The 27,338-nt window shown below is 39.3% G+C and overlaps 2 long non-coding RNA genes across 2 annotated transcripts in view; both read left to right on the top strand.

The window, feature by feature from the left end:
- The first annotated feature begins 208 nt into the window (after positions 1 to 208).
- The window catches only part of LOC141278719 (uncharacterized), a 37,804-nt gene continuing 10,674 nt past the window's right edge, over positions 209 to 27,338 (top strand). The window contains exon 1 of the long non-coding RNA XR_012331788.1: positions 209 to 276. This is a non-coding gene — a long non-coding RNA (uncharacterized lncRNA). The remainder of the gene's footprint in view (positions 277 to 27,338) is intronic.
- On the top strand, positions 4,575 to 25,771 carry LOC141278718 (uncharacterized). The gene is made up of 3 exons (XR_012331787.1): positions 4,575 to 4,626; positions 21,322 to 21,367; positions 25,530 to 25,771. It is a non-coding gene; the product is annotated as an uncharacterized lncRNA (long non-coding RNA).

Here is a 27,338-nt window from a genome sequence, read left to right on the forward strand (position 1 = left end):
CCAAATTATAATGAATAATTCTAGCAGTCATTAACAAATTTGTCTATGGAAACTGGCATTCCATAGGAATAGAATTGTATTGACCCTTATTTGCTAGTTTTCAGAATATGGAATGCTGGACCCTCTACCTGGCGACACACAAAGAGCCAGAAGGTGGTCACTGACTGTTCTGGCTTGGCCAGGATTGACTCTTCCAGAGACTGAGGTCAACAGAAAAGCAGGATTGTGATGGTGACCATGTGAAGCGACATCAGGGTCCTGTCCCCAGGGTAAAATGTGAGTCTGCTGGTGTGGATGACATCACATTCTCCCCAGTTATAGGCTGAGTGGTCTTCTTAAAAGTTCATGGTTATGGTGGTTAGTTAGTGAGGAGCCAAAAATGAAAGAGCCAGACGGGCTTGGCATCCAAGGAAAGCTCTGAGGGCCAGTGTTTGCTAATTTGACGTATGTGCAGAGTAGCTCTTAGGGTAAGCAAAGGTGGGTGATAAGAATTATTAATTTTAATTTCGATTCACCCATTGAGTGAAGTTGGCTCTAGATTTTGTCAATCTTTATATTTATATGTATGAAATATATATTTATATATGAATATATACATATATATTCATATATTTTTGTATATGAAAAGTGGGACAAATCTGTCAATAACTTATTAATTTGTTGAGTGTCAAGATTATAAACCAGGTAAGTGATTCATCACTATCAATCATACAAGAGAAAATCCAACTAGGATCATGAATCACCTGGTTTTAGATCTTGATTGTGAGTAAGTTAAAAATATTTACTTGAAATTCTGATGTACACTCAAATTTTTATTTTAGAAATCCAACTTATATAATGGAGGATAATATGTCTATTACATGACATATTAAAAAAATGACCAATGAAGAATGGCAAAACTACTGTATATATGATACTAAGGCATGATTTGGTTCCATAAATTGTATATGTATATATATATATATATATATATATATATATATATATATATATGAATAATCTGACCTTTTTGGATGAAAAGCTACTTATACATTTGTAATATTAATAGCAATTTAACGATGATTCTTCACAGGAATATTTTTGGACATACTGTGGAGTTATGATGAATGACTAATATCTCTCATCAGATGAAGAGGGGCCTTTTAAAATCCTTGGTAACATGGGTGGTACTTCATACAGAATTGGCTTCTGCCTATGGAAAGGATGCATAACATTTATTCTGAAGAAAGGCAATGATTAACCTTAGATTGCATCTTGATTATTTCGTTCCATAGGGTTTGAATAAGTTCTAACAATGAAAGAATACTCAGGTGGACCGAGTACTGCCACACGAGTCATATATTACCTTTCACTTCTGGATTTTTCTTCCTATGTACATGTTTGTGCTCTGAAACAGACAAATCTCTAGTTGATTTTTAAGTCATTTAAATTTTTTTAATGTTTGATTTTTCATTTATAATGATTGATCTTTAAAATACCAAATGTTTTCTATAACAATATCCATTTCATTTATGTTTAGATTTGCTTTTCTGAGTATAAAAATAAAGGTTTTTAGCAAGGGCCCAGGAAATGACCTAAAATGCTTAGAATGTCCAGGGAATTTACTACTCATGAATGTTAAATAATGGTCAGAAGCCACGGTCTGAAGGGTGCAAACTCTGTGTAATGACCCTTTCTGTGACCCTCTTTGTTTCTCAGACACGCATAACTCTCTGGCTCAAACACAGCCAAGATTGTTCCAGAAGTTTTGGGGCATTCTTAGAATATACAGTGAGATGCCTGTAAAGTGCTACCTTGTCCCACATCCACTGAAGCAAGTGAAGAACTTTAATACACTGGTGGTGGATTTAGGGCATCAAAACGGTGAGGGCGTGGAACTCAGTCAGACTTGGGTTTACATTCTAACTCGGCCACTTAGTAGCAAAGTGACCGCAAGCAAGTAATCCACCCTCTCCAAGCCTTGGTTTCCTTGTGTGTGAGAAAAAGGATTTCAGCACTTACTCTTTTTGTGTTGAAAAGATTAATGAAATGATGTATTCGCGCATTCATTCAGTGCTATTTATTGAGAGCCTACTTGTGTCAGTTGATGTTCTTCCTAGTTTCCTGTGATGAATGTAGTGTTGAACTTTAAGCTTAGGTATTAAAGTCCTTATTAGAGAAAATAGTATATCATGAGTGTCCAGTCAATGTCACCCATGGTATGGGCATCAGATGAATAGTTTTGTCACATCTGAGACCCCAACACTGTTATAAGATAGCTTCTCTCAGAACGCAAGCAAATGTGTAAAGGATAAAGGAAAATTTAATCTCAGTAGATAAAAAACAGAACCACAACCACTTAGGTTATATCATATGGTTAATTGTTAGCAGTGGGGAAAATCATAGGAAGAGTGAAAACTGTAAATTAGTTAGATGTAGGTTCTTGATACATTTGAATGAACCCTCTTCTGCTCTCTCCCCTTACCCCCTCCATCCTCCGCAGGCATGCTGACAGGGAATTCTGCTATTTGTTTGGTTTACTTCAGGGCTATTGTGATAACCTGTGATTAGTTGGAATAATAATTTTGAAAAAAATATGATGAACATATTTACTTATAGGGCCTATTACAGTCAAATTATAACCGGCTGGTGTTTCAAAATCTGACCAGTTTGATACATTGGCAGCAGGAGTGGAGTAAAATTTATATGAATACTGGAGTCATGGCTAAAGATTTATTTAGAGTGTCACCCTCACTAAAAAAGAGATGTCAAATGATATGAAAACCTACAGAGAAATTTCAGGGAAAGTGTGAGACATAGAAGTTTTGGGAGAAAGACGCACAGATGCTCACTTTGGCCATTTTCCATATAATGGCCATAAAACCATATAAACCATATAACCATATAAACCATATAAAAAGAAGCCACAAACCCAAAGTATGAGTTGGAGGGAGACTTCGGTACTGGAAACCAGCCCCAGGAGTTCCAGAAGAAAAGACAGTGCATGACTTGTTACTTGGGAAAAGAGACATATTTTAAGAAACAGTAAGAGAAGAAAGAATTCCAAGACAAGACAGTGAATGAATGAAATATTGAACTAAATTCTTTGGTTTGTATGTCTCCCCTTAGCTCTGGTGTTTGAACTAATAGGGACATATAACAGGCGAAGGGACAAAAGCGACATCAGGCAGAGGGTCGACCTGCAATATAATTATGATGCTTTGAGGTTTTGATTACTTTTATGTTTTACTAGCCTTTCACATACTCATGCCTGTGTGCAGATTAGTAGGTGGGAGAAGCAAGGAATTCTGATGCTTAGAGATACCTCAATGGTGACCACTTTCCAAGTTCTCAATTAATGGTGGAGAAGAAGAGGACAATGGCATGAGTTGACCTGGCCAAGGTCACTGTGTGGAAAGTGGCCGAGCAGGAGGACAGCTTTCCTGACATGTTACTCTTGTGTTCTGTCTGTAAAACTGGTTTCCTTTTTCTTATTAACCTGAGGTTCAACTAGTGGAAAACATAACTATCTGGTAATTTATCTGTTCTTAGTAAAACATACATTTTATCAAGAATTTCAAGTGAATTAACACAGAATTGCACATACTATTATTTTTTAAATATTTAGCCATATCTATTTGTTAATTATTTCATTCAGAATTTTGTGTGTACCTCTCATCATTTGATTGGCCTGGCCCTTAGGTTTTATGGGTTTTTAAAATCAGCTTTCTAAAAATCTGTTCTAACATCTCAATTTCATGTTTTTTCTTTCTTCATCTGTACCACTTTAGTCTACTTTTGTTTTCTTTCTTACTTTGAATGTTCATTTCATTTGTTACTTATTTTCATCCTTCCGTTAATATTAAGAAAGCATTTAAAGGTATACAGTTGCCACTGGCTAAAACTTTTGTCACATCACATATGTTTACTAAGCACATTTGCATTGTTACTTTCTAAATAACCTAGTTTGAAATTTTGGTAGCTTCTTTGACTCAATTACACTATGTTAATAGTAAGTGTGGGCTGTACAAGTTGTGCTATAGAAAATGTCTTGATATGTTCTTTACGGAGTAACATTTACTCAGATGCTTATATTTATACAGGTATTTTCAAAAGTTATGATTACAAAATTTGTATCTTTATTAATTAATTATTTATCCTTTTATTAATAATTATTAATTTATCCTTTTATTGGTAATTATGTTGTACCACATCGTTATGCTATGTTTACTTTTTATTTTATTTTTTTGAATTTTATTTTATTTATTCATTTTTTATACAGCAGGTTCTTATTAGTTATCTATTTTATACATATTAGTGTGTATATGTCAATCCCAATCTCCCAATTCATCGCCCCCCTTCGTGTCCACATGTTTGTTCTCTACTTCTGTGTCTCTATTTCTGCTTTGCAAATGGGTTATTCTATTTTTAAAGTTCACTAAATCATATTTCAAAATAAAGTAACTTGGATTTACCTACTGCATTTTATCTTGCCACTCTACTTATTACAGTTTCTGAACTGTTGTCCTCTCCTGCCTTCTTTTTATAGTATTTGTATAAAAAAAGTTAACCACTATTTTATTTTTAAATTTTAGTGTCCTTTTGAATTCTGCAATCAGCACAGCTGGACATTGCTGCCTAGCCATGGTTTGTTTGCTTTATCTTACTCTATTATTTAAATGTTACAAATTTTGTTGGTATATATATATACATATATATATACATATATATATATATATGTATATATATATATTTTATTTATTTTTTTGCGGTACGCGGGCCTTTCACTGTTGTGGCCTCTCCCGTTGCGGAGCACAGGCTCCGGACGCGCAGGCTCAGCAGCCATGGCTCACGGGACCAGCCGCTCCGCGGCATGTGGGATCTTCCCGGACCGGGGCATGAACCTGTGTCCCCTGCATCGGCAGGCGGACTCTCAACCACTGCGCCACCAGGGAAGCCCTGTTGGTATATTTTTGTCCAAACATTTAGACTCTATATAATACTAATTTTCCAATCAAATATTTGTTTTGGACCCCCTTTATCCCACAAAGCAAGACATTTCTACACTCCAAACCTCCCACCTACCATCTTTGGTCTTTATTTACCTTTGTATTTCTAAGACGTTCCAATAATTTTGAATGCCTAGGTTAAGACCTGGTTAGCCCTGGCTCAAATCTCAAACACATTTTGTTTAGCACCCTCCAGTGCTTTTTTTCAATAGTTGGATTGTCTTTGTACATTAAAAAATTGCAATGTTGCATATGGATATCTGGCTTCTCTTGAAATGTGTTGACCTGCTTGTATTGTGGGGTAATGGTGTGAGTGGTTCTAGCAGCATCTGCTGCCTTTGGCTGGCAGACACATCCCCAGCTCAGCATGGCTGCCCCCACTCCCTGTACATCAAGACAGGGCCTCTTTCCTTATCTGCCTTCTATCCCAGGCCCCATGATCACGTGAAACTGTGATCATCGATCTAGTGATTTCTACCTAGATAATTATTAAAATATTATTTATGCCATATATCTTATTTTTAGAAAAAGTTTCAATATTTCAAATGTGAACATATGCCATTGAAACGTATTTACTGTCTATCTTTTTATGTGATGACATACCTGTTTAAAAATTATGTTTGATCATCTCTAGATGTTAAGATACTGTGTTTTTAATTAAGATACTGTTTTCTTTAATTAAGATACTGTTTTCTATTACTTTTTTCAAGCTATACATGTTAGCGTTATGTCTTCTGAGTTTTTGCATATTTGCAATTATCCTTTTTCTTGTGGTGTGTACCCATAGAGGACAACTTGACAGGAAATGCAGTTTGGGGGATAACTTTTTTTGCCTCAAACTCTAGAAATTTACTTTTATTTTTCTGCCATTTACCATTTGGAAGAAGTAAGCGCTAACCTGACTTTTAGTAAATAAAAAAAAGATGTTCAAGTGCTTTTAGTATTTTTTTATTATTCTAACACCATTTTTCTAAACATACTTTAACTCTCTATAATTCTTATGCTCAAAGATTACTAAGCTTGGGTTTCCCTGGTGGCGCAGTGGTTGAGTGTCCGCCTGCCGAGGCAGGGAACACGGGTTCGTGCCCCGGTCCGGGAAGATCCCACATGCCGCGGAGCGGCTGGGCCCGTGAGCCATGGCCACTGAGCCTGCGCGTCCGGAGCCTGTGCTCCACAACGGGAGAGGCCACGGCAGTGAGAGGCCCGCGTACCGCAAAAAAAAAGATTACTAAGCTTTTCTGATCTATACGTTGGCCATTTATTAGCATAGGAGCATTTTATCTCACTACATCTTTCCTTATTGCTTCTGCTTTAGGTACTGTGCTTTCTTCCACAGTAACTTCTATTAATTTCTGGTTGTCATTTTCTGTCTTTCAGTTATGAATTTTTACTTACTGTTTTCCTTTCCTTGGGCCATTTTTTTCCTCTGTGTTATTCAGAGATGTATCTAGCTTAGTCTTCACATTAGGATTTTATTTTTATTCTTTGTCAATGTTACCATTTATTACCTTCAATATGCACTTTTTTAATGCTACTGTGATATTTTCTCATCTAACCCATGTCACTTTTAATAGGTCGAGGATCTTTCAAAATATAAGATCTTTTTAAAACAAAAGGATTAAAAAAATTTTTTGCACCTGTTTCCCTTGGGCCTTAAGTTCACCTTTTTTGTGTTTTTCTGAGAATGACATACTTTCCTAGAAATTTTCCTGGCTTCTCAGCTGCTTAGCCTTCAGAAAGTGGTTCTCTTTTTCTTGCCCTGCAGTGTTTTGCAAGACCACATGGTTTTGTTTTTCTCACTCTTACTTGACTGAGCAGAGATCTCTCTAGAACTCGTGTTTTCCACGGACAAGCTGTGTCGGCTGCCTGCACCCTTGTTTCACTGATGTCACAAGCATTTTTTCCAGTGCTGTCCTGTGTCATTGTGCACAGCTCCTAGCCCAGTTCTCAGAGCACTAAAATCTATCTTTCATAGAGCCATTAGGTTGAAAAGCAATGGAATATATAAAAATTATAATCGCCAGACTTTTGGATTTATTAAGTCTTTTCCTACTGTTTACAATCCTTAACTGAGGGGTTACGTTTTCCAAAGTGACATCAAACACCCAATCCCTTTTCCTCCAAAGCGTTTTACTCTCTCCTTGCCTAGATGTTTCCTTTAAGCTTTAATTTCTAAAAGAATGAAGAAGGTATTAATGAGTGTGTGTGTTGGGGTATTGGGGTGGACGGTAGGATTAAGTTTAATTTGAGCACGAAGGGAACTCTGAACTAAGCAAACTGTGACATCTGTCCAATAGGAGGACAGCTGCTTTGTTTTCTTGTTGGTATGTATCTTGTGTGACTGATCCAGTGAGCAGGGCTGTGAAAATACCTAAAGGGTCTTCCCTCCTTCCTTTAGGTAGGTGTGTGCTCAGTTCTGTCCAGTCTGCCTCGGGGTACGTGGAATCTCTTTCATCCTGGGTTTCATACGTTTTGGAGTTTTCATAGGCAATGAGCTGGGAAGTTGGGAGAAGCTGCTTTGGGGATGACTAGGCTGTTTTTTGATTTTTGTTTGTTTTTTGATTTGAAAGTCTCCTTAAGTGACACTTTGAAATAGCCAGATGACCTTGTTTATCATCGCACACACTACTAGGAGGGCTGAAAGGAAGGAGGCAGTGACCTTGGGCAGAAGTAGGCAGAGTGATAATAGAGACGATGTTGATTTTACAGCAAGTTGATTAGTTATGAATGCAGTGGAGAACATAAAGTATATGGAAAAACAGTTGTAGGCATCTAAACGGATTTTAAGACCAATCTGTCATTAAGAAAATGTTAAATTATATTAAAATTTCTTTTGAATGTGGTGATGTACATAACACTTTGCTTATAAAAAGGAAAACATTTCAAAAATTCTTCATACGTGAAGAGGCTCAATTTTATTATCTAAAATATTCACTTAAATAGACTAACCAGTTCCTCGATATTTTTCACTGAATTAGACATTATCGTGCATACATGCGTTCTCTACATATCTACATGCATATTTGCCATAGACTATTTGTCCTTGCCCTTTAGTTTTGGAGGAAATATGACTGAAGATTAAGATCCATAAATATACTTAAAAACGTGACACCATCACCTCATGACAAAATATGAGAACAAATAAAATGCTCTTTACTTAGCATCCCGTCTACCACCTGAAGAGCAAACACACACTTTTCTTTTCAGGAATTCCAGACAGTCTGAAGCTTTTGCTCAAAAAGAGGAAGTTCCCTTAAAGCTAAATGAAGAGGTTCCGCAGTTGCTGCGGTTTCCAACCACCCACTTTTAAGCCTCATTTTTCGAGGCTGTGTCCCAGTGACTCTTTAAAAGTTACGATCTGCCTCACTTCAACTTGCTTTCCAAAGCTGCCAGGGCTTCTTGCTTTCATCTGCACTCTGCACATGGTCATATATTCTTACGGACAGTCCAGAGCTGAACACTGCCATGGCATTCCTTCACCTGGGCTCTTTGACAACTATGCAGGGAATGGACTACTAAAGAACAACACAGCCTGGGGAAGTTTGCAGAGTGTGGAACCTATGTGACACCAAGATCCAGGTCTAATGCGAAGCCGCGCAAGGGATTGTGTCTGAAGCCCTATGTGGTGTGAGGAAGTTTTCCATTAAATACAATGGAAACACGTTTTTGCATATGCAAGCCTGTGTGTGTGTGTGTGTGTGTGTGTGTGTGTGTGTGTGTGTGTGCGCGCGCGCGCGTGCGCACAATGAAAAACAAAGAGGGAGAAAGAAAGGAGGAAAGAGAGGTGGAGGGTGAGGGGTGGTTACAGAAAAGTTGGCAGAAAGGGTGTCTGTCCAGAGGATTGGGGATGTTTTAACACTACTCACATTTCAAAAAATTAATTTTTAAAATAGAAACATACAGTTTATCAGCACATAGAATTTGCAGAGTACTGAAAAGTTGTAGCATTCTATTATGTTAATTCAAGTTACAAATGTAATAATCTAATTTTTTAAATGTTTTTGCCGCATTATCTTATAACGAATTCCTAATACTACTTACTATGTCATGGTTGTATATCATTCCCAGAATCTTTCTATGATTCTCCAGGTGCAAACTAATTTTTTTTAATTGAAGTATAGTTGACATATAACATTATATTAGTTTCTGGCCTGCAACATAGTGATTTGATATTTATATACATTATGAATTGATAACCATAGGTCTAGTAACCATCTGTCATGATGCAAAGTTATTGAGATATTGACTATATTCCCTATGCTTACATCACATCCCTGTGATTATTTGATTCCTGGAAGTTTGTACTTCTTAATCCCCTTCACCTATTTCTCCCAACCCACCACTCCCCTCCCCTCTGGTAACAACCACTTTCTTCTTTGTATCTGATTATGTTTTGTTTTGTTTGTTTGTTTTGTTTTTTAGATTCCACATATAAGTGAAATCTTATGGTATTTACCTTTCTCTACCTGAATTATTTCACTAAGCATTAATACCCTCTACATCCATCCATATTGTCACAAATGGCAAGATTTCATCCTTTTTTATGGCTGAGTAGTATTCCTACAAATATGTATACATATATACAGAAACCACATCTTCCTTATTCATTCGTCTATCGATGGGCATGTAGGCTGCGTCTATATTTTGGCTATTGTAAATAATGTTGCAATGAATATAGGGGTGCATGTATCTTTTCAAATTAGTGTTTTCATTTTCTTTGGATAAATACTGAGAGTGGGATTGGTGGATTGTGTGTTAGTTCTATTTTTAATTTTTTTGAGGAATCTCCATACTGTGTTCCATAGTGACTGTAACAATTTACATTCCCATCAATAGTGCACAAATGTACCCTTTTCTCCACACCCTCACCAGCATTTGTTATTTGTGTTCTTTTTGATGACAGCCATTCTGACAGGTGTGAGGTGTTCTCTCATTTTGGTCTGGATTTGCATTTCCCTGATGATTAGTGATGCTGAGCATTTCTTCATGGGTCTGTTGGCCATCTGTATGTCTTCCTTGGAAGAATGTCTATTCTGGTCTTTTGTCCATTTTAAATTGGATTGTTTGGTGTTTTAAATTTTCTTTGGTATTGAGTTATGTAAGTTTTTAAAATATATTTTGGATATTAACTCCTTATTGGACATATCATTTGCAGATATGTTCTCCCATTTAGTAAGTTACCTTTTTGTTTTGTTGATGGTTTCTTTCACTGTGCAAAAGCTTTTTTTGTTGTCCCGTATTTTAAATTTGGCTTTTGTTGCCATTGCCTGAAGAGACAGATACACCAAAATATTTTTAGGACTGGTGCCAAACCATACAGCCTATGTTTTCTTCCAGGACTTTTATGCTTTTAGGTCTTATATTAAGTCTTCAATCTATTCTGAGTTTATTTTTGTATATGGTGCAAGGAAGTGTTCTCCTTTCATTCTTTTGTATGTAGGTGTCCAGTTTTCCCAACACCATTTATTGAAGAGATTTTTTTTCACCATTATATATTCTTGACTCTTTTGTGGTAAATTAATTGACCACATAAGTATGGGTTTATATCTGAACTCTACAGTATCCTGTCCCAATGATCTATGTGTCTGTTTTTGTGCCAGTACCATACTGTTTTGATTACTATTTCTATAGCGTGTAATTTGAAATCAGGAAGCATGTTACCTCCAGCTTTGTTCTTTCTTAAGATTGCTTTGGATATTTGAAGTATTTTGTGATTCCACACAAATTATAGGGTTATTAGTTTCAGTTCTGTGAAAAATGTCATTAATATTTTGATAGGGATTGCGTTAAATCTGTAGATTTCTTTGGGTAGTACGAACGTTTTAATCAGATTAATTCTTCCAATCGAAGAGCATAGTGTAACCCTCCACTTATTTGTGTCATCTTCAATTTATTTCACTAATGTCTCATAGTTTGCAGAGTACAGATCTTTCACCTCCTTGGTTAAATTGATTCCTAGGTATTTTATTCTTTTGGATGCTATTGTAAATGGGATTGTTTTCTTAATTTCTCTTTCAATAGTGTTTTATTACTGTATAAAAATTCAATGTTTTCTGTACATTGATTTTATATCTTGCAACTTTACTGAATTCATTTATTAGTTCTAGTAGTTTCTTGGTGGTGTCTTTAGGGTTTTCTATATATAGATCATGTCATCTGCAAATAGTGACAGTTTTACTTCTTCCCTTCCAATTTGTGTACACTATTTCTTTTTCCTGTCTGATTTCTGAGGCTAGGACTTCAAATATTATGTTGAATAAAAGTGGTGAGGGTGGGCATTCTTGTCTTGTTCCTGGACTTAGAATAAAAGCTTTCAGGTTTTCACCCTTGAGTATGATATTGGCTGTAGGTTTAACATATATGGCCCTTATTATGTTGCAGTATGTTTCTTCTATATCCACTTTGTTGAGAGTTTTTAATGATAAATGAACATTTAATTTTGTCAAAAGCTTCTTCTGCATCTATTGAGATGGTCATGATTTTTACCTTTGGTTTTCATAATGTGGTGTGTCACGTTGATTGATTTGCAAATATTTCTCTTCTTTATTTTAATTATTTAATTTTATTTTGGTGGTGCTGTATGGCTTACAGGATTCCCCAACCAGGGATTGAACCTTGACCCATGGCAGTGAAAACACCGAGTCCTAACCACTGGACCACCAAGGAATTCCCCAATTTGCAGATATTAAAACATGCTTTCAACCCTGGAAAAATCACCTCTTGATTATGGTGTATGACCCTTTTAATGTATTGCTAAATTCATTTGCTAATATTCTGTTGAAGATTTTTGCATTTATGTTTATCGGGAATATTGTTCTGTAATTTTTTCTAGTGTTTTTATGTGGTTTTGGTATCAGGGTGATGCTGCCCTTGTAGAATGAGCTTGGAAGCATTCCTTTCATCTTCAATCTTTTGGAATAGTTTGAGAAGGATAAATGTTAATTCTTCTTTAAATGTTTGGTAGAATTCACCTGTGAGCCTTCTTTTTTTTTAACATCTTTATTGGAGTATAATTGCTTTACAATGGTGTGATAGTTTCTGCTGTATAACAAAGTGAATCAGCTATATGTATACATATATCTCCATATCTCCTCCCTCTTGCATCTCCCTCCCACCCTCCCTATCCTACCCCTCTATGTGGACAGCACAAAGCACCAAGCTGATCTTCCTGTGCTATGCGGCTGCTTCTCACTAGCTATCTGTTTTACATTTGGTAGTGTATATAAATCCATGCCACTCTCACTTTGTCCCCGATGTCTTTGAGACTGTCCTCAATTCTCTTCATTCTTTTATCCTTATTCTGCTCTGCAGTAGTTATTTCCACTATTTTATCTTCCAGGTCACTTATCCATTCTTCTGTCTCAGTTATTCTGCTATTGATTCTTTCTAGAGAATTTTTAATTTCATTTACTGTGTTGTACATCATTGTTTGTTTGCTCTTTAGTTCTCCTTGTTAAACATTTCTTGTATTTTCTCTATTCTGTTTCCAAGATTTTGGACCATCTTTACTATCATTACTCTGAATCCTTTTTCAGGTAGACTGCCTATTTCCTCTTCACTTGTTTGGTCTGGTGGGTTTTTACCTTGCTCCTTCATCTGCTGCATATTTCTCTGTCTTCTCATTTCATCTAAGTTACAGTGTTTGGAGTCTCCAAACACAGTAAGGCTGCAGGTTCACAGCTCCCATTGTTTTTGGTGTCTTCCCCCAGTGGGGGAGGTTGGTTCTGTGGGCTGTGTAGGCTTCCTGGTGGAGGGGACTGGTGCCTGTGTTCTTGTGGATGAAGCTGGATCTTGTCTTTCTGGTGGGCAGGGCCGCATCCAGTGGTATGTTTGGGTTGTCTGTGAACTTAGTATGACTTTAGGCAGCCTCTCTGCTAATGGGTGGGGCTGTGTTCCTGTCTTGCTAGTTGTTTGGCATGGGGCGTCCAGCCCTGGAGCTTGCTGGCCGTTGGGTGGAGCTGGGTCTTAGCGTTGAGATGGAGATCTCTGGGAGAGCTCTCGCCAATTGGTATTACGTGGGGCTGGGAGGTCTCTGGTGGTCCAATGTCCTGAACTTGGCTCTCCCATCTCAGAGGCTTAGGCCTTACACCAGGCTAGAACACTACGACCCTGTCAGACACAGGGCTCAGGAGAAAAGGGAGAAAAAAAAAAAGAAAAAAAATTTTTTAATTATTAAAATAAAAAAAACCAATAATTTAAAAAAGGAATAGAGCAACCAAACCAATAAAGAAATCACCAATGATAACAAGCACTAAAAACAAAACTAAGATAAACATAAAAATCAGAAACAAATCAGTTGCAGACAGCAAACCCCAAGTCTACAGTTGCTCCCAAAGTCCACCTCCTCAATTTGGGATGATTCGTTGTCTATTCATGTATTCCACCGATGCAGGTACATCAAGTTGATTGTGGAGCTTTAATCCGCTGCTTCTGAGGCTGCTGGGAGAGATTTCCCTTTCTTTTCTTTGTTCTCACAGCTCTTGGGGCTCAGCTTTGGATTTGGCCCCGCCTCTGCGTGTAGGTCGCTAGAAGGCATCTGTTCTTTGCTCAGACAGGACGGGGTTAAAGGAGCCGCTGATTCGGGGGCTCTGGCTCACTCAGGCCGGGGGGGAGGGAGGGGCATGGAGTGCGGGGTGGGCCTGCGGCGTCAGAGGCGGCGTGACGTTGCACCAGCCTGAGGCGCGCCGTGCGTTCTCTCGGGGAAGTTGGCCCTGGATCCCGGGACCCTGGCAGTGGCGGGCTGCACAGGCTCCCTGGAAGGGGGGTGTGGATAGTGACCTGTACTCACACACAGGCTTCATAGTGGCAGCAGCAGCAGCCTTAGCGTCTCATGCCCGTCTCTGGGGTTCGCGCTGTTAGCCGCGGCTCGCGCCCGTCTCTGGAGCTCCTTTAAGCAGCGCTCTGAATCCCCTCTTCTTGTGCACCAGGAAACAAAGAGGGAAGAAAAAGTCTCTTGCCTCTTCGGCAGGTCCAGACTTTTCCCCGGACTCCCTCCCGGCCAGCCGTGGCGCACTAGCCCCCTGCAGGCTCTGTTCACGCCGCCAACCCCAGTCCTCTCCCTGGGATCCGACTGAAGCCCAAGCCTCAGCTCCCAGCCCCGCCCGCCCCGGCGGGGGAGCAGACAAGCCTCTCGGGCTGGTGAGTGCCGGTCGGCACCGATCCTCTGTGCGGGAATCTCCCCGCTTTGGCCTCCGCACCCCTGTGGCTGCGCTCTCCTCCGCGGCTTCGAAGCTCCCCTCTCCGCCTCCCGCAGTCTCTGCCCGCGAAGGGGCTCCTAGTATGTGGAAACCTTTCCTCCTTCACAGCTCCCTCCCACTGGTGCAGGCCCCTTCCCTATTCTTTTGTCTCTGTTTATTCTTTTTTCTTTTGCCCTACCCAGGTACGTGGGGAGTTTCTTGCCTTTTGGGAGGTCTGAGGTCTTCTGCCAGCGTTCAGTAGGTGTTCTGTAGGAGTTGTTCCACGTGTAGATGTATTTCTGGTGTATCTGTGGGGAGGAAGGTGATCTCCATGTCTCAGTCCTCCACCACCTTAGTCTATTTTGTGTTGATGGTCACTTACATTCTGTTGCATTCTAAAAGTACTATATTTTTACCCTCCCCACCTTGTTTTATGATTTTGATGTCATATTTTACATCTTTTTTAATTTTGCATATTGCTTAACTAATTATTTTAGTTATAGATGATTTTACCACTTTTAATTTTTAACCTTCATTCTGACTTTATAGATGGTTTATCCAGTACTTCTAATATGTATTTGCCTTTACCAGTTAGATTTTTTCTTTCATAATTTTTTTTTTCTAGTTGTGGCCTTTCCTTTTCTGTTAAAAGAAGTCTACTTAACATTTCTTGTAAGGCTGGTTTAGTGGTGATGTGTGGGAAACTCTTTATCTCTCTTGCAATTCGGAATAAAACCTTGCAGGGTAGAGTATTCCTGCTTGTAAGATCTTTCTTTTCAGTACTTTGGATATATCATGCCAGTCCCTCTGGTCTGTAAAGTTTCTGCTGAAAAATCAGCTGGTAGTCTTATGTGGGTTCCCTTGTAAGTAACTAGTTGTTTTTCTCTTGCTCTTTTTAAGATTTTTCCTATCTTTAACTTTTGACATTTCCATTATAATGTGTCTTGGTTTGGGTCTCTTTGGATTTATCTTGTTTGGGACTTTGTGCTTTCTGGACATGGTTATCTGTTACTTTATCCAGGTTAGGAAAGTTTTTAGCCACTATTTCTTCAAATGCGTTTTCTGTCCTTTTCTCTCTCTCTTCTCCTTCTGACACCCCTATAATGTGAATGTTAGTAAGGTTGATATTGTCCCAGAGGTCTCTTAAACTGGCCTCAATTTTAAAATTCTCTTTTCTTTTTGCTATTCAGATTGGGTGATTTCCACTCTTCTCTCTTCCACATTGATGCTCTGTTTTTCTGCATCTTCTAATCTGCTGTTGAGTCCCTCTAGAGTATTTTTCATTTCAGTTTTTGTATTCTTCAGTCTGACTGGTCCTTTTTTATACTTTTTCTTTGTTGAAGTTCTCACCAAGTTCATCCATTTTTCGTTGGAATTTGGTGAGCATCTTTATGTTTTAACTTTTTACCTGGTAAACTGCTTATCTCTGTATTGTTTGGTTCTTCTCCTGAGACTTTGTCTTGTTCTTTTATTTGGAAGGTATTCTTTTGTCTCCTCCTTTTACCTAAATCTAACATACTGTGTTTCTATGTATTCAGTGTGTTAGCCATGTCTCCCCGTCTTTAAAGAGTGGCCTTATGTAGAAGGTTTCCTGTGGTACCCAGTGGTGCAATCCCCCACCCCAGTCACCAGAGCCAACTCTCCAGGGGTGTCCCCTATGTGGGCGGCCTTTGTGTCCTCCTGTTGTCCTTGGCCAGTGATTGTGGCATGTGGGCATGCTGGTGGGTAGGGCTGGCCCCTGGCTGGCTTCTTCCAGGCCTGGCTGCAACGTCTGTGGGCACGCTGATGTGGGTCTGGTGCCCAGTGGGACTGGCTACAAGGCCTGGCCGTGGCTGTTGCAGGTGTGCAGGTGTGTGAGCCTGGTCCCCCCAAGTGGGAGCAGCTCTGGAGGTTTGGGTGGCAGTGCTGATCGAGGCCAGCCACATTGTGGTTCAGAGCGAGAGCAGATGTAAGCTTTTCAGCTGCCGTAGCACCTTCCAACCCAAGCTCAACACACATGCCCAATGAGGAAATTTATTGACAGCAGTATTTGTTTTGTTTTGTTTTGTTTTTGTTTTTTTGCGGTACGTGGGCCTCTCACTGTTGTGGCCTCTCCTGTTGCGGAGCACAGGCTCCGGACACACAGGCTCAGCGGCCATGGCTCACGGGCCCAGCCGCTCCGCGGCATGTGGGATCTTCCCGGACCGGGGCACGAACCCGTGTCCCCTGCATCGGCAGGCGGACTCTCAACCACTGCGCCACCAGGGCAGCCCGGCAACAGTATTTTTTTAATCTAAGATTCTAAACAGTGAAATGTCAGATTTCATGGTCTTTTAGAAAAAAAAAAAAACTGGACAAGATACCATCTGATGTCATATGTCTGCAAGATACGATTCCTTGTCAGGAAATCATAAATAAATAAATAAATAAATAAATAAATAAATAAATAAATAAATAAATATATATAGTATAAACTATGTTAGGTTCAAGGAGACCTTGAGGGTAATTTTGTATGAGGTAATTCTGAGATTCTGTCTCATTTTAACAAGTTAAGATGATCTTTCATCAGGGGTATCAGAGTTGAGGTTGAAGAATTATATTTTGAGAAAAAAATCTATTTTTTCTATTTCTTTTCCTTTGTACCTGATTATGTCAACAATAATGTGATTTTCCATTTACTGAGAATGATTTTGTTTATAACAATGCTTCAGAAACGAACTGGAGACAAACTTCTCAGTAACTTTGTCTGTATGGATTACAATGTGTATTAGAAGTACATGCATATTTTGGTTTTCTGACCTTCGATTCACTTCTCATGTTTCTTTTGGAGAGGAATAAGTGCACATATATTTTCAGGGAGCAGCAAACCTTGGAAATTAGGTCATCTTGGACATACAGTAAAAAGCAAATTAAGACAAGCCATCCTCAAGCGGATTCTGGACGGAACCTGTAGTATAATAATTTTTTTCAACATCCCAATCACACTACCATCCATGCCACTATTAGAATATAGTTTTACTATTAAGAATCCTTAAAGAATAAAAACACTTCTAATATGGTGGATTCAATCCTTGGTGGACACAAAACAATGGCTTTTCTTTCCTTTTGTGAACTGCCATTCACTCAGATGGTATGTTATCAATCATGACATCTTCTCTGCCATGGCAGTGGGAAACCAGTCATTGCTGACTAATCATAGTCGTGTCCCACTAACCTTGGGGACTGTCAAGCTTGGTCACATGATCCAAGCAGAACCAGTCAAGGCCCTTTTGAGGAAAATTATACGTATGCTGAAAGAGAAAGGGTCTTTCTCCTTCTGTGACTGTGATAATAAGTGCTGTATAGAGTTACAGCTTTCCAGACCCATTTTTGCTCTTCATGGGCAGAACCTGCCTAAAAATAAATAATAAATGATAAAATAATTGATGCAGGCAAGAGGGAGATTCCTAACAACGTCATTCAAAATTCTGGATCCATTTGTGCATAAAGGTTATACAGTCACTTGGATTTCCCAATTAAAGCAGCCAGTACATTCTCTTTTGGCTTAAACTCCTTGATCAGGGCATTTGTCACGAGGAGAGGTGGAGGGAGAGGGTGATGGAGCGTACGTGATTGTCCAGGGAGGGTATTTCTGGAGAGTCCATTGGATTGGGGATCTTGAAAAAACTGAGGTGGAGTATGGAGACACCCCGTGGATTTGGGAACCAGAGGTAGAGGAAGAGCACGGAAAGGAATAAGGGAGGCATGAAAATCAAACTTTGGTATAACCAGCATGTTGCTAGAAAGAGCCCCAGAGAAATCCTATGTATTTTTGTTTCACGGCATTTCAGATACTTATCAAATAGTCAATAATGAGCCCTTGTAACCTATGCATTTAGAGCTCTATAATTCTCTGAATTTTGGCAATGAGAAAATAAGGAATAGAAAGAATGTGGGTTGTAACATTGTACTCCAGAACTTTTGTTGTTTTAACTTTTTGAAAGTTAAGCCATTTTGACAACGTAATTGGGTAAATTCTATCAGCTTTCCTGTTTAATAAAGTGGAATCTTTAGTATTGCAAATAAGCCTGACATTTTATTTTTACATGTGAGGACATATTAAGATGATAAAATTCTTCAACGGAATGTATATGAAATGTCTCCGTAGTTCAGAAATAACCTAATCTCAGTAATAAAGAGATTTAAGTGTTACAGTCACATAAATTATCACCTTTATCATATAAATAAACATTTTGAAGCCAATTGTAAATTGTTGGCATCTGGTAAGGAAAAGCTACCTTTTAGTCCCACCCCCCAATAATTCTGTGAAAAGCATAAAAGTTAATTTTTCTCTAATTATGATACATTTTAAAAATATGTGTAACTATTCAAAAGCTACCTCTTGTAACTATGTGCCATGTATGGTGTTTCTAATTGGCTAGATGTTAAGCAGAATACATTACTTCTTGGAGTGTTGATTGAAGTAAAGGCTGAGATTTCATGGGGAGGATTAGCATTGGGGGAAAATTTAAGGGAGTGGAAGATAATTATACCAGAGCTAATAGCAACAGACTCGAATTTCAGAGGGCCACCTGGGTCTCTTGTTCTCTGTCACTTTCTCTCATGCTTCATTTTCTCATCAAGCAGGTCATCACTCATGAGAACTTTTCTTAACATGTAGGCAAATCTTTGCATTAACGTATTTGTAAGTGTTTAGAAACCACATATTTTGTTTTTAGCATTCAAAATATTCAGCTTCCACCATTTTTCCTTTCTTCTTCTCTTTTTTTGTTTTTAAAGTTGGAATACTCTGGGAATCTATAAGTGCCAAGCACTTCCATCAGGCCCATGAACGATGCAAGATTCCACAGTAAATGAAGTTACTTGTTGGGAAGTTTCAACAAAGCACATTTTCACTCATTTAGAGCTAGGATGACTAAATTTTGAGGTCTTTCAAGAAGGGCACACTTTAGGCCCTAGGAGGCTGACACAGTACTGGATTTCACACAAAATGATCACAAAAGCCATCCTGCAGGCTCAGTGAATTCTGGAGGTTCTTGGAAGATTTGACGTGCATCTCAGTGTTGGAGCCATTTCTCTTAGCCTCACTGTTTATCTCTTGACCCAGCAACTTGGATAAAACAGGAGAGCAGAGAATCAGCTTTCAAGAAGCTATCTAGTTTTAATCAAACAGAATAAAATTGAGGTCAGGTTATCATCTGAGGGAAAGGTCAAATTGTTGTGTCATTGTTTCTCAATGTCATGATTAATGATCTCAATGTCATGATTAATGCCGTCTAGAAATTTTACCTGCTGGGATATAATTTAATTAGAGCATGATTATGCAGTAATTATAAACTGAGGAAGTAAATACCAGTAAACAATTTATTGCCAGCCCGTGTGCCGATGGGACAGTAGAGAACTGTACCCTGAAAACGTATTCTCCTCAACATTCCTTTCCAGCAACTTGAGAAAGAAAGCTCCACTGAGTCTCTCCCAATAGAGCCTCTACTGATTGCCCTAATTCATAGAATAACAGTGTCAAACTAAGAAAAACATGATGACATGCATTGCACGTGGAAGGCCAGTGGTTTTCACAGTATTGTAATCCAAAGACTACCTGTCTCAAAAAATACATGGTACTTTTAAGCAGTTTAGATTTCTTATCATTTCAAATCCTTTGATTTGATGTTTTCTAGTGCCCGGTACCAGGAATCTGCATTTAACAGTCTTCCCCATGTGATTCTGGTTTTCCTTACAGTTTAAAAGCTACTGGTGTGTGTTGGGGATACTGTTATCCAATTTGGTTGGGATTGCCATGTCTTTGAGCTGAGGGAGGGGTGGATCGGAGAACAGCTGGCCTCAGAGAGCCATGGTCAGCAATTCGTTTACCGGTGTCCTTAAGTGGTATCCAATCCCTCAGTCAGTCCTGTCCAGCTCTGCTTTCAAGATATGCAGAGCCCTGCATCGTCTCATCAACACCAGCAGGAACACCCTGCTCCCAGCGACACTGTCTTCCATGTCAGTGCTCCCCAGGCACCCCCCCCCCCAGTCTGTGCCCAACACGGCAGCCCAGGGACCCTGGTAAACCCGGGAGTCGGAGGATGACGCTTGCTAGTACAAAGCCCTCAGGCACCTCCTGCTGTACTCGGAGTGGAGTCCCATGTCCACAGTGCCCATCCAGCCCCTCCGTGGGCCACTTGGTGCAGTTTCTTCTCTGAGTGGCCCCCTCCCTTGTCTTTGCTCCACGCCTTCTGTCAGCCTTGGGAACCCTCAAACCTGACACGCGTGCTCCCCTGCAGGGCCTCTGAGACTGCTTGTCTCTCTGTCTGGAATAGACAGGCGACTCACCCCTCACCTCCTGCGGGTGGTTTCCCACATGCCATTTGACTGCACTCTTTCTAAGAGTCATCACCACTGTCCCAGTACGTTATCCCCAGTTCCTTCCCCGAGTCGTTGCTGCCCTTGGTACTTACAACATCTGACATCTTCCACTTGGGTGTTTATCTCTTGCCTCTCTCCCTTTCCTAGAATGTGAGCCCCACGAGCTCTCTGATGTCACACCCCATCTCTGCAGTGCTGGGACACTGCACTTTCACTCACCCAAATGCTGGAGTGAAAGGATTAAGGCATGGGATGTGCTTGGTGAGTCGGCTGTGGACACATGAGATGGAGGGGTCAACAAGTCCATTGGCTCAGAGACGGGAAAGGTCTAAGGATGCTAGACGTGGATGGAGCATGGAAGGCAGAGGAAACTGGAGCTAGGCGACCTTTCCTTTTTTCCTCTATAATTCTACTGCAATGATGAGAAATGAGGTCTTTTATCATGTTTTAGACTTGCTGATGGGAGGTGGAAGGGGCCTCAGGATTATAAAATGATGAGATTATAGCTATACAGCAGAATATTTTGTTTGTAAAGAAATTCTGCCTTATTGTGCTGAAATTGTAGATTTGATAAACTTTGCTGGAACGATTTGGTGTTCTTATTTGATGGAGAATACTCTTTTGAGGATGAATCTTTTAGGTCCCCAAAATGGAAAATTTGGCTTTCTTAATCTGCATTTTTCTCTGTCCAATTTTAGAGACTGTCCTTCCTTCGTATTTTGTACTCAACATCTGCAAGCATTTTGGGAATGGTTTAAAATATTATATTCTCTTTGCTTGGCTGTGAGGTTCTTTCTTTGTCTGTTTCTTTCAAGCAGCCCGAGGAGTCTCCTTCTGGTGGACGGCCCCCTCAGCTGAGTGGTGAGTGCATCCTTTCTGGTTTGGGGACAAGAATTCAGAGCCCTGCCAGGGAATCATGGTACTTGGGCTGGCCACTGTCATCCACCATATGGAATGGAAAGTTCACTCTTGAAAAACACACGTGGTGAAAGAAAAAGTTCTTTTTATTTAATCATGGGAATAAAACATAAAAGGGAATACATTCCCCAAATGAGAACTCTGCTGAAATTGCTGAATTAAGGGAAAAATAAATGTATAAATTTGCTCATGAAGCCAGGGATTGTTGCTAAAAGAAAGTATACTGAGAACTTTTGAATTCCATCATATTATTATAAAAATGCTTATTGGCTCCTTTACTTCAGCTTAAATAATTTCTTCTGAAGTAAAAATTGCTCTTTGACCTGGAGCTAATTACAGTCTAGCCAAGAAGAGCTGGAGGGATCAGAGAAATTGAAGATTAAGTCCAAGTTTTTGTCACTTTGTCCCTGAGGCTGCTGGGACCTCAGCTGCCTGACTGCTGCTGGCGGGCAGGTGTGTGTGGGGGAAAATGTGGTGGGCAGTGGCAAAACCAGGGCAAAGTGAACAGAAATCTGGCTTTAGGGAGGGGGTTGAACTTTCGTTCAACGTGCCTTAGCTCGAGGATGTGGCAAACCTGACCTTCTTTCTGACAAATTTCTATGATAAAAAATCAAGAATTGCATACGCGACCCAGCATCATAATTTTCCAGATAAGTCATGTGTGGATGGTTAGAGTCTGCAGCTGTGAGATTCACATACCTGGTAAGTGAAGCCCATCCACAGTGTGAGGGCATCGTTCTCAGCAAGTCAGCCAGAACCTGGGCAGAGCACTAAGATTAGTACGGAAAGACATTGCAAAGCAGGAAACAAATTAGGTGCTGAGATTTGGGGGGATGGGGGTGGGAAGAGAGGTTTGTACAGATTACAGCATAACAGGAGGACTGGAAAGCTAATCTTTTTGAGGAAACAGTCATCGTGAGTGGATGTCATAATCAGATCTCCATCTTATTTTATTTATTTCACAAGCAACTCAAGGACAGTTTGTTCAGACAGTACAGAGAGGTAGAGAATGAAAAGCAGAAGTTTTGTAGCTGGTTCTACTCTCCAGGAGTAATAATTTCATATTCCTCTTCTTACATAATAAGAATTTAAGAAACACTCTCTAATGTTGCTTAACAGATTCAGATTCAAGTTTTGTACATAAACTTAAAAAAATAACGAAGAGAAAAATCATAAATCATCATCACCACCACCATCACCATCATCACCACCATCATCACCATCACCACCATCATCACCATCATCACCATCATCATCACCATCACCACCATCACCATCATTATCATTATCATCACCATCACCACCATTGCCATCATCATCACTATCATCACCATCACCACCATCATCATCCTCACCACCATCACCATCATCATCACCACCACCACCATCACCGCCATCACCACCATCATCATCACCATCACCACCATCATCCCCATCATCACCATCATCATCACCATCACCACCATCATCACCATCACCATCACCACCATCACCATCATCAACATCACCACCATCATCCCCATCATCACCATCATCATCACCATCACCACCATCATCACCATCACCATCACCATCACCACCATCACCACCATCACCAACACCACCATCATCACCACCACCACCATCATCACCATTACCAGAACCATCACCACCATCACAACCATCATCATTATAATAATAATAATAATCATAGTATTAGTAACAAACAGGAGTGGCCTGGGGGAGAAAAATGTCTGATTGTTATTTTTCATAGCAGTAAGTCAGTAGGTAAAATTTGGAATTTATAGACCAAGATTTAGAGATGAGATCTAATTATGTAGTCATATGATGTCATAACCTGGAAAACTATACATTAAGGAGCCGTAGTTAAGCTGCATTTAGAAACCAAGGTGGAGCATGGAGTGGAGACAGGAGGCGGGAACCTGAATCGAGGCAAGAAAGCTGGTGAAAAGTAGGAGATCTTGGTCCCTGAGAGCGTAATGGGGGCAAAGGTGGGGGTAGGTCATGGTGAAATCGTGGAAGTAAAGTCTGATGGAGGTGTTGGAACCGGAAGACCAGGGCATCGAGATGGTCATCTATGCAAACGATGATGTGGCACAAGGTGTTAGGAAAACAGAGTGGAGAAAAGAAAAACAGACGTTGAGTCTCATTTCAAATATGTTACAAGACATAAAGAAGTGACCTATAGTCAAGGATGCAAAAGGATGCAGGAGAGAGGTGACAATTCAAAGCCAGTGTCACATTGCTAAAAATAGGGACTGGGGAGGGACACTTTCACGCATATCTCAGAGGGCAGACAACTGCAGGTGATGATGCTTCCCTTTGAAAGTTATGGGAAAACTGCTGTTTCTTGAGTCGTCTAGAGTAATAAAGTAGATGATGCTAATAAACCGTGGTACATAGGGTTTCTTGACCTCATAGCTTAGGATGGAGGAAGAGCTGGTTAAGTGCCTGGATGAGAGACCAGGGATGAGAGAGAGAGGAGCAGGGCTGGATTAATCTGCAGTGAGAGTGGAGCACAGGACAACACGTAATATGCATAAATTAAGACACAGAAAACTTGGTCTGTACTCCAAACATAATTCTAGTGCTTTGCTAAAGATGTCTTACACATATACACAACGTTCACTTATATTTAATTTTACTCATGGATTATTCATTTAATAATTTCCTGATTTGTATGTTCTTAATAATCTCCCCTTTAATATTGCAATTTTTAAACTTAATTTCCCTAGAATTTAGGGGAGAGAGAGAAAGGGCTCTTGCATGCAGACGTGCATGGCAACTACCCTACGAAAATAATTCCGTGACCTTTTAGACAGGTAGACAGACACATCTTGCTAGTTATTTTCAAATCACTTTTCTTGATGTTCTGTAAGTTAAGGGATAAAAATACTTAGACTCTCATTGATTTCAGCTAGGTTTTCTTTTCTCCTTGTGATTCAACTCTTTCCAAGTCTGAAGTTTATAGCTTTGGTGCCGTTTAATTTACAAGAGTGAAAAGAAAACTCTTAACAGTACTTTTTATAACTGAAGAAGCATATTTCTTCTATGTTCCTATAACTCACAAACAGCCAGACAGATTTTGCTTAAACTTTCAAAAGAAATTCCATTTTAGACTAGACACTAATGTGGAAAATTTGAGGCCAAGTGATTCAGCTTCTTCAAGTCTTAATAACTAGGAGAGAGAGAGACAGAGAAAGAGAGAGAGGCAGAGGCAGACAGAGACAGAGAGAGGTAAAGTAATTTGTGAATTAATTGGAATACTTTTCTGAGTCATTCCTCTAAAGTTTACATACGTATGTATATCTTGACCTTTCCTTGCCAGTTCTATGAGGCACTTATTGTGCATATGAGCACCATTTGCTTAAGGCTTAATGCGTGTTTTTCATTTTAGTTGAATAAGTATTTTTGTTTCTGGAAAGGTTAACTCTTCCTCTGGATTATACTATTTGGATGTAACTTTGTATAATAGTATGAAGAAAAGCAGAAGATAAAGCAGGAATATATGTTAGTTCCACACTAAACATTTACAAAACGTGGGGGGGGAGGGGGAGTGAAAAAGCAAAGACCGGCCTCACCAGACACAATTCCTTCTGCATGTTGAGCTCCTGTGGACTGCAAAGGGTTCGCTACTCAAAACCCAGACTCACGACTCAGGGAGGGAGTGAAAACCGGCCGAAGACTGCAAGTCGCAGAGTTTTGGCCAACTTTACAATCTTGGAAGTTGTACTTTTTGATTTTTTATCAGTGAAAAATGTCTGGAATGAGGGGAGACACTTGTAAAGTTTTTCACTTCTTTACGTTTGTACAGACTAAAATAGGTTGGAAAAACTGGATTTTCAGTAAACATGTCCCAATTATAATGTAAAGTGTTCATCTCTGTATTTCCTTCAGGGACAACTAAATTAAAAAAAAATTCTACGTATTTATTAAAATTGTAGTATTTTAGGCTTCAAAAGCTTTTGGTGATTATAGTGCAAATTTAAAGTGTTTTACAGGAGAAGATAGTTGACGTTGCATTTTCACTTGTGTTTTCACACTTTGTACCATCTTCCTGCCCAGCGTCTGATGTGTTTCCTGACTGTGGTCTGCTTTCCACCAGGATCTTCAAATATCCTCACCAACTGCCTTCTTTACTTTTGAGCCAGTTACTTGACCACGGTAGGAAAAGAAATGTGACGTCGGGCTACAGGTCCTAGAGGAGGTTAGTCTTGACGGAAACCATCACCACGGAAGTCCAGCACAACCAAGCCTGTGTTTTGTTTTTTTTGTTCTTTGGAACATAAATACCTATAAAAGAACCAAAGAAATCTAAATGATAAACCCGAGAAATCCTAAATAGACAACAAGAATAAACATTGTTATTGTCAAGTGGTTATCTTATTCACTATCACATTTGCTGGACGAAACAGGCTTGAGAGAAGTTTTTGGAGTAATTTGTCAAAATCACATTTAAACGTAAACATGTCCCACTGTCTTTTATGGTAAAATGCTGCTGCCTGTGTGTTTGCAAGATTCAGAATGACTTAAGATGGGTCTGAGGTGATAGCTTTTACAGAAACAACTGTTCTCTCTTGCCTGTGAGCCTAATAGAATCACGCAAAGCCAATGAGTTGACACGAAGAGATATGTGTCTATATTTTTTAGGATGCCAAAACAATTTTTTGGAGGATAGTGGACGAATAACTAGTTTAGGCCATGCATTGCAAGACAACCAGCTTACTTCATTTTGTCCCTTGAATGTAGGGTTTCCTTCTCTAACCTGCAGACAAGCAAACTATTTTTGTTTGTGTGTAGAAAGAGGTTTAGTAGTTTTCTTGCCCCTTCTATTGTGTGCTTACAGCTGTGGCGAGTACCCACATCTGCCATATTGACGTCAGGTGGTTCATGGGCATCCATCATAACAGCTGTTGTTGGAAGATCATTTCAAGTATCTGGGGATGGATGGAATATAAATGATCGTTGCACAAAGTGTAGAAAGCTGGGTTTATGGCTTGTGACACTGGTTTATTATCAACATATTCTATGTCTTCCTCCCAGTACTTCTGTGATGGTAAAAATTTGGTTCCAAAAGTTTTTAAAAAAATGATTTTTTAAAGTCGAATTACCCAAATATTCAAGAATGCTGAAATGTTGCTGGTATGACAGATTAGTGCCAGAAAAATGTCTTCTTATAAAACAGTTTTGTGTTTGGTGCCTACTTGAAATATATCACAATGTGTACTTAAAAGTATATACACAACTCCAGCATATATATACTATATATCATATATAACATAATATATAAAACTATACAAAAATACAAAATAATATATTGGATTTAGTACATTGGTAAAATTCTAGTGTTATATAATAAGCCTCACATTACTTTAATGTTATTTATAAAGCCCCTCTCTCTCTCTCTCTCTCTCTCTCTCTCGCTCTCTCTCTTTCTTTTCCTCTCTCAGATCAGATCAGATACCACTTCTCCTAAAGAACCATCCTGTTAGGTCTCTTATGTGCTATGTGTGTTTGGTCACAGTTTTGTTTCTGCAAAATCAATGCTTTTGAACAAAGTGAAAAGAGTGTTTCAGGAGTTCACATTAAAATGAAAATGTGTTAAACACACACCCGCACACCCACACCCGCCTACAGGGTTTGTAAGTAGATTTGTTCAATCTGTTTAGAAGTAAAGAAGGCATTTGGATGAAAGGAAATTATTGGTTACGTGGATGAATTACAAAGATAAAGAGATAATTGGGGATGATTATCAACAAAGGGAAGATTATTGGGGGTAATTATATGGTTTGGTACCTATTATTTTTTTTCACCATTTACTATTCTTTGTCTGACATTATCACAGTCAACCATTAATTTGTGAAAAAAATCTTCCATAAATAGCTATCTCCAGAACTTAGGAGTTTTAGCAACA

The sequence above is a fragment of the Tursiops truncatus genome, chromosome 5 (assembly GCF_011762595.2).
Source record: "Tursiops truncatus isolate mTurTru1 chromosome 5, mTurTru1.mat.Y, whole genome shotgun sequence".
NCBI classification, from domain to species: Eukaryota; Metazoa; Chordata; class Mammalia; order Artiodactyla; family Delphinidae; genus Tursiops; species Tursiops truncatus.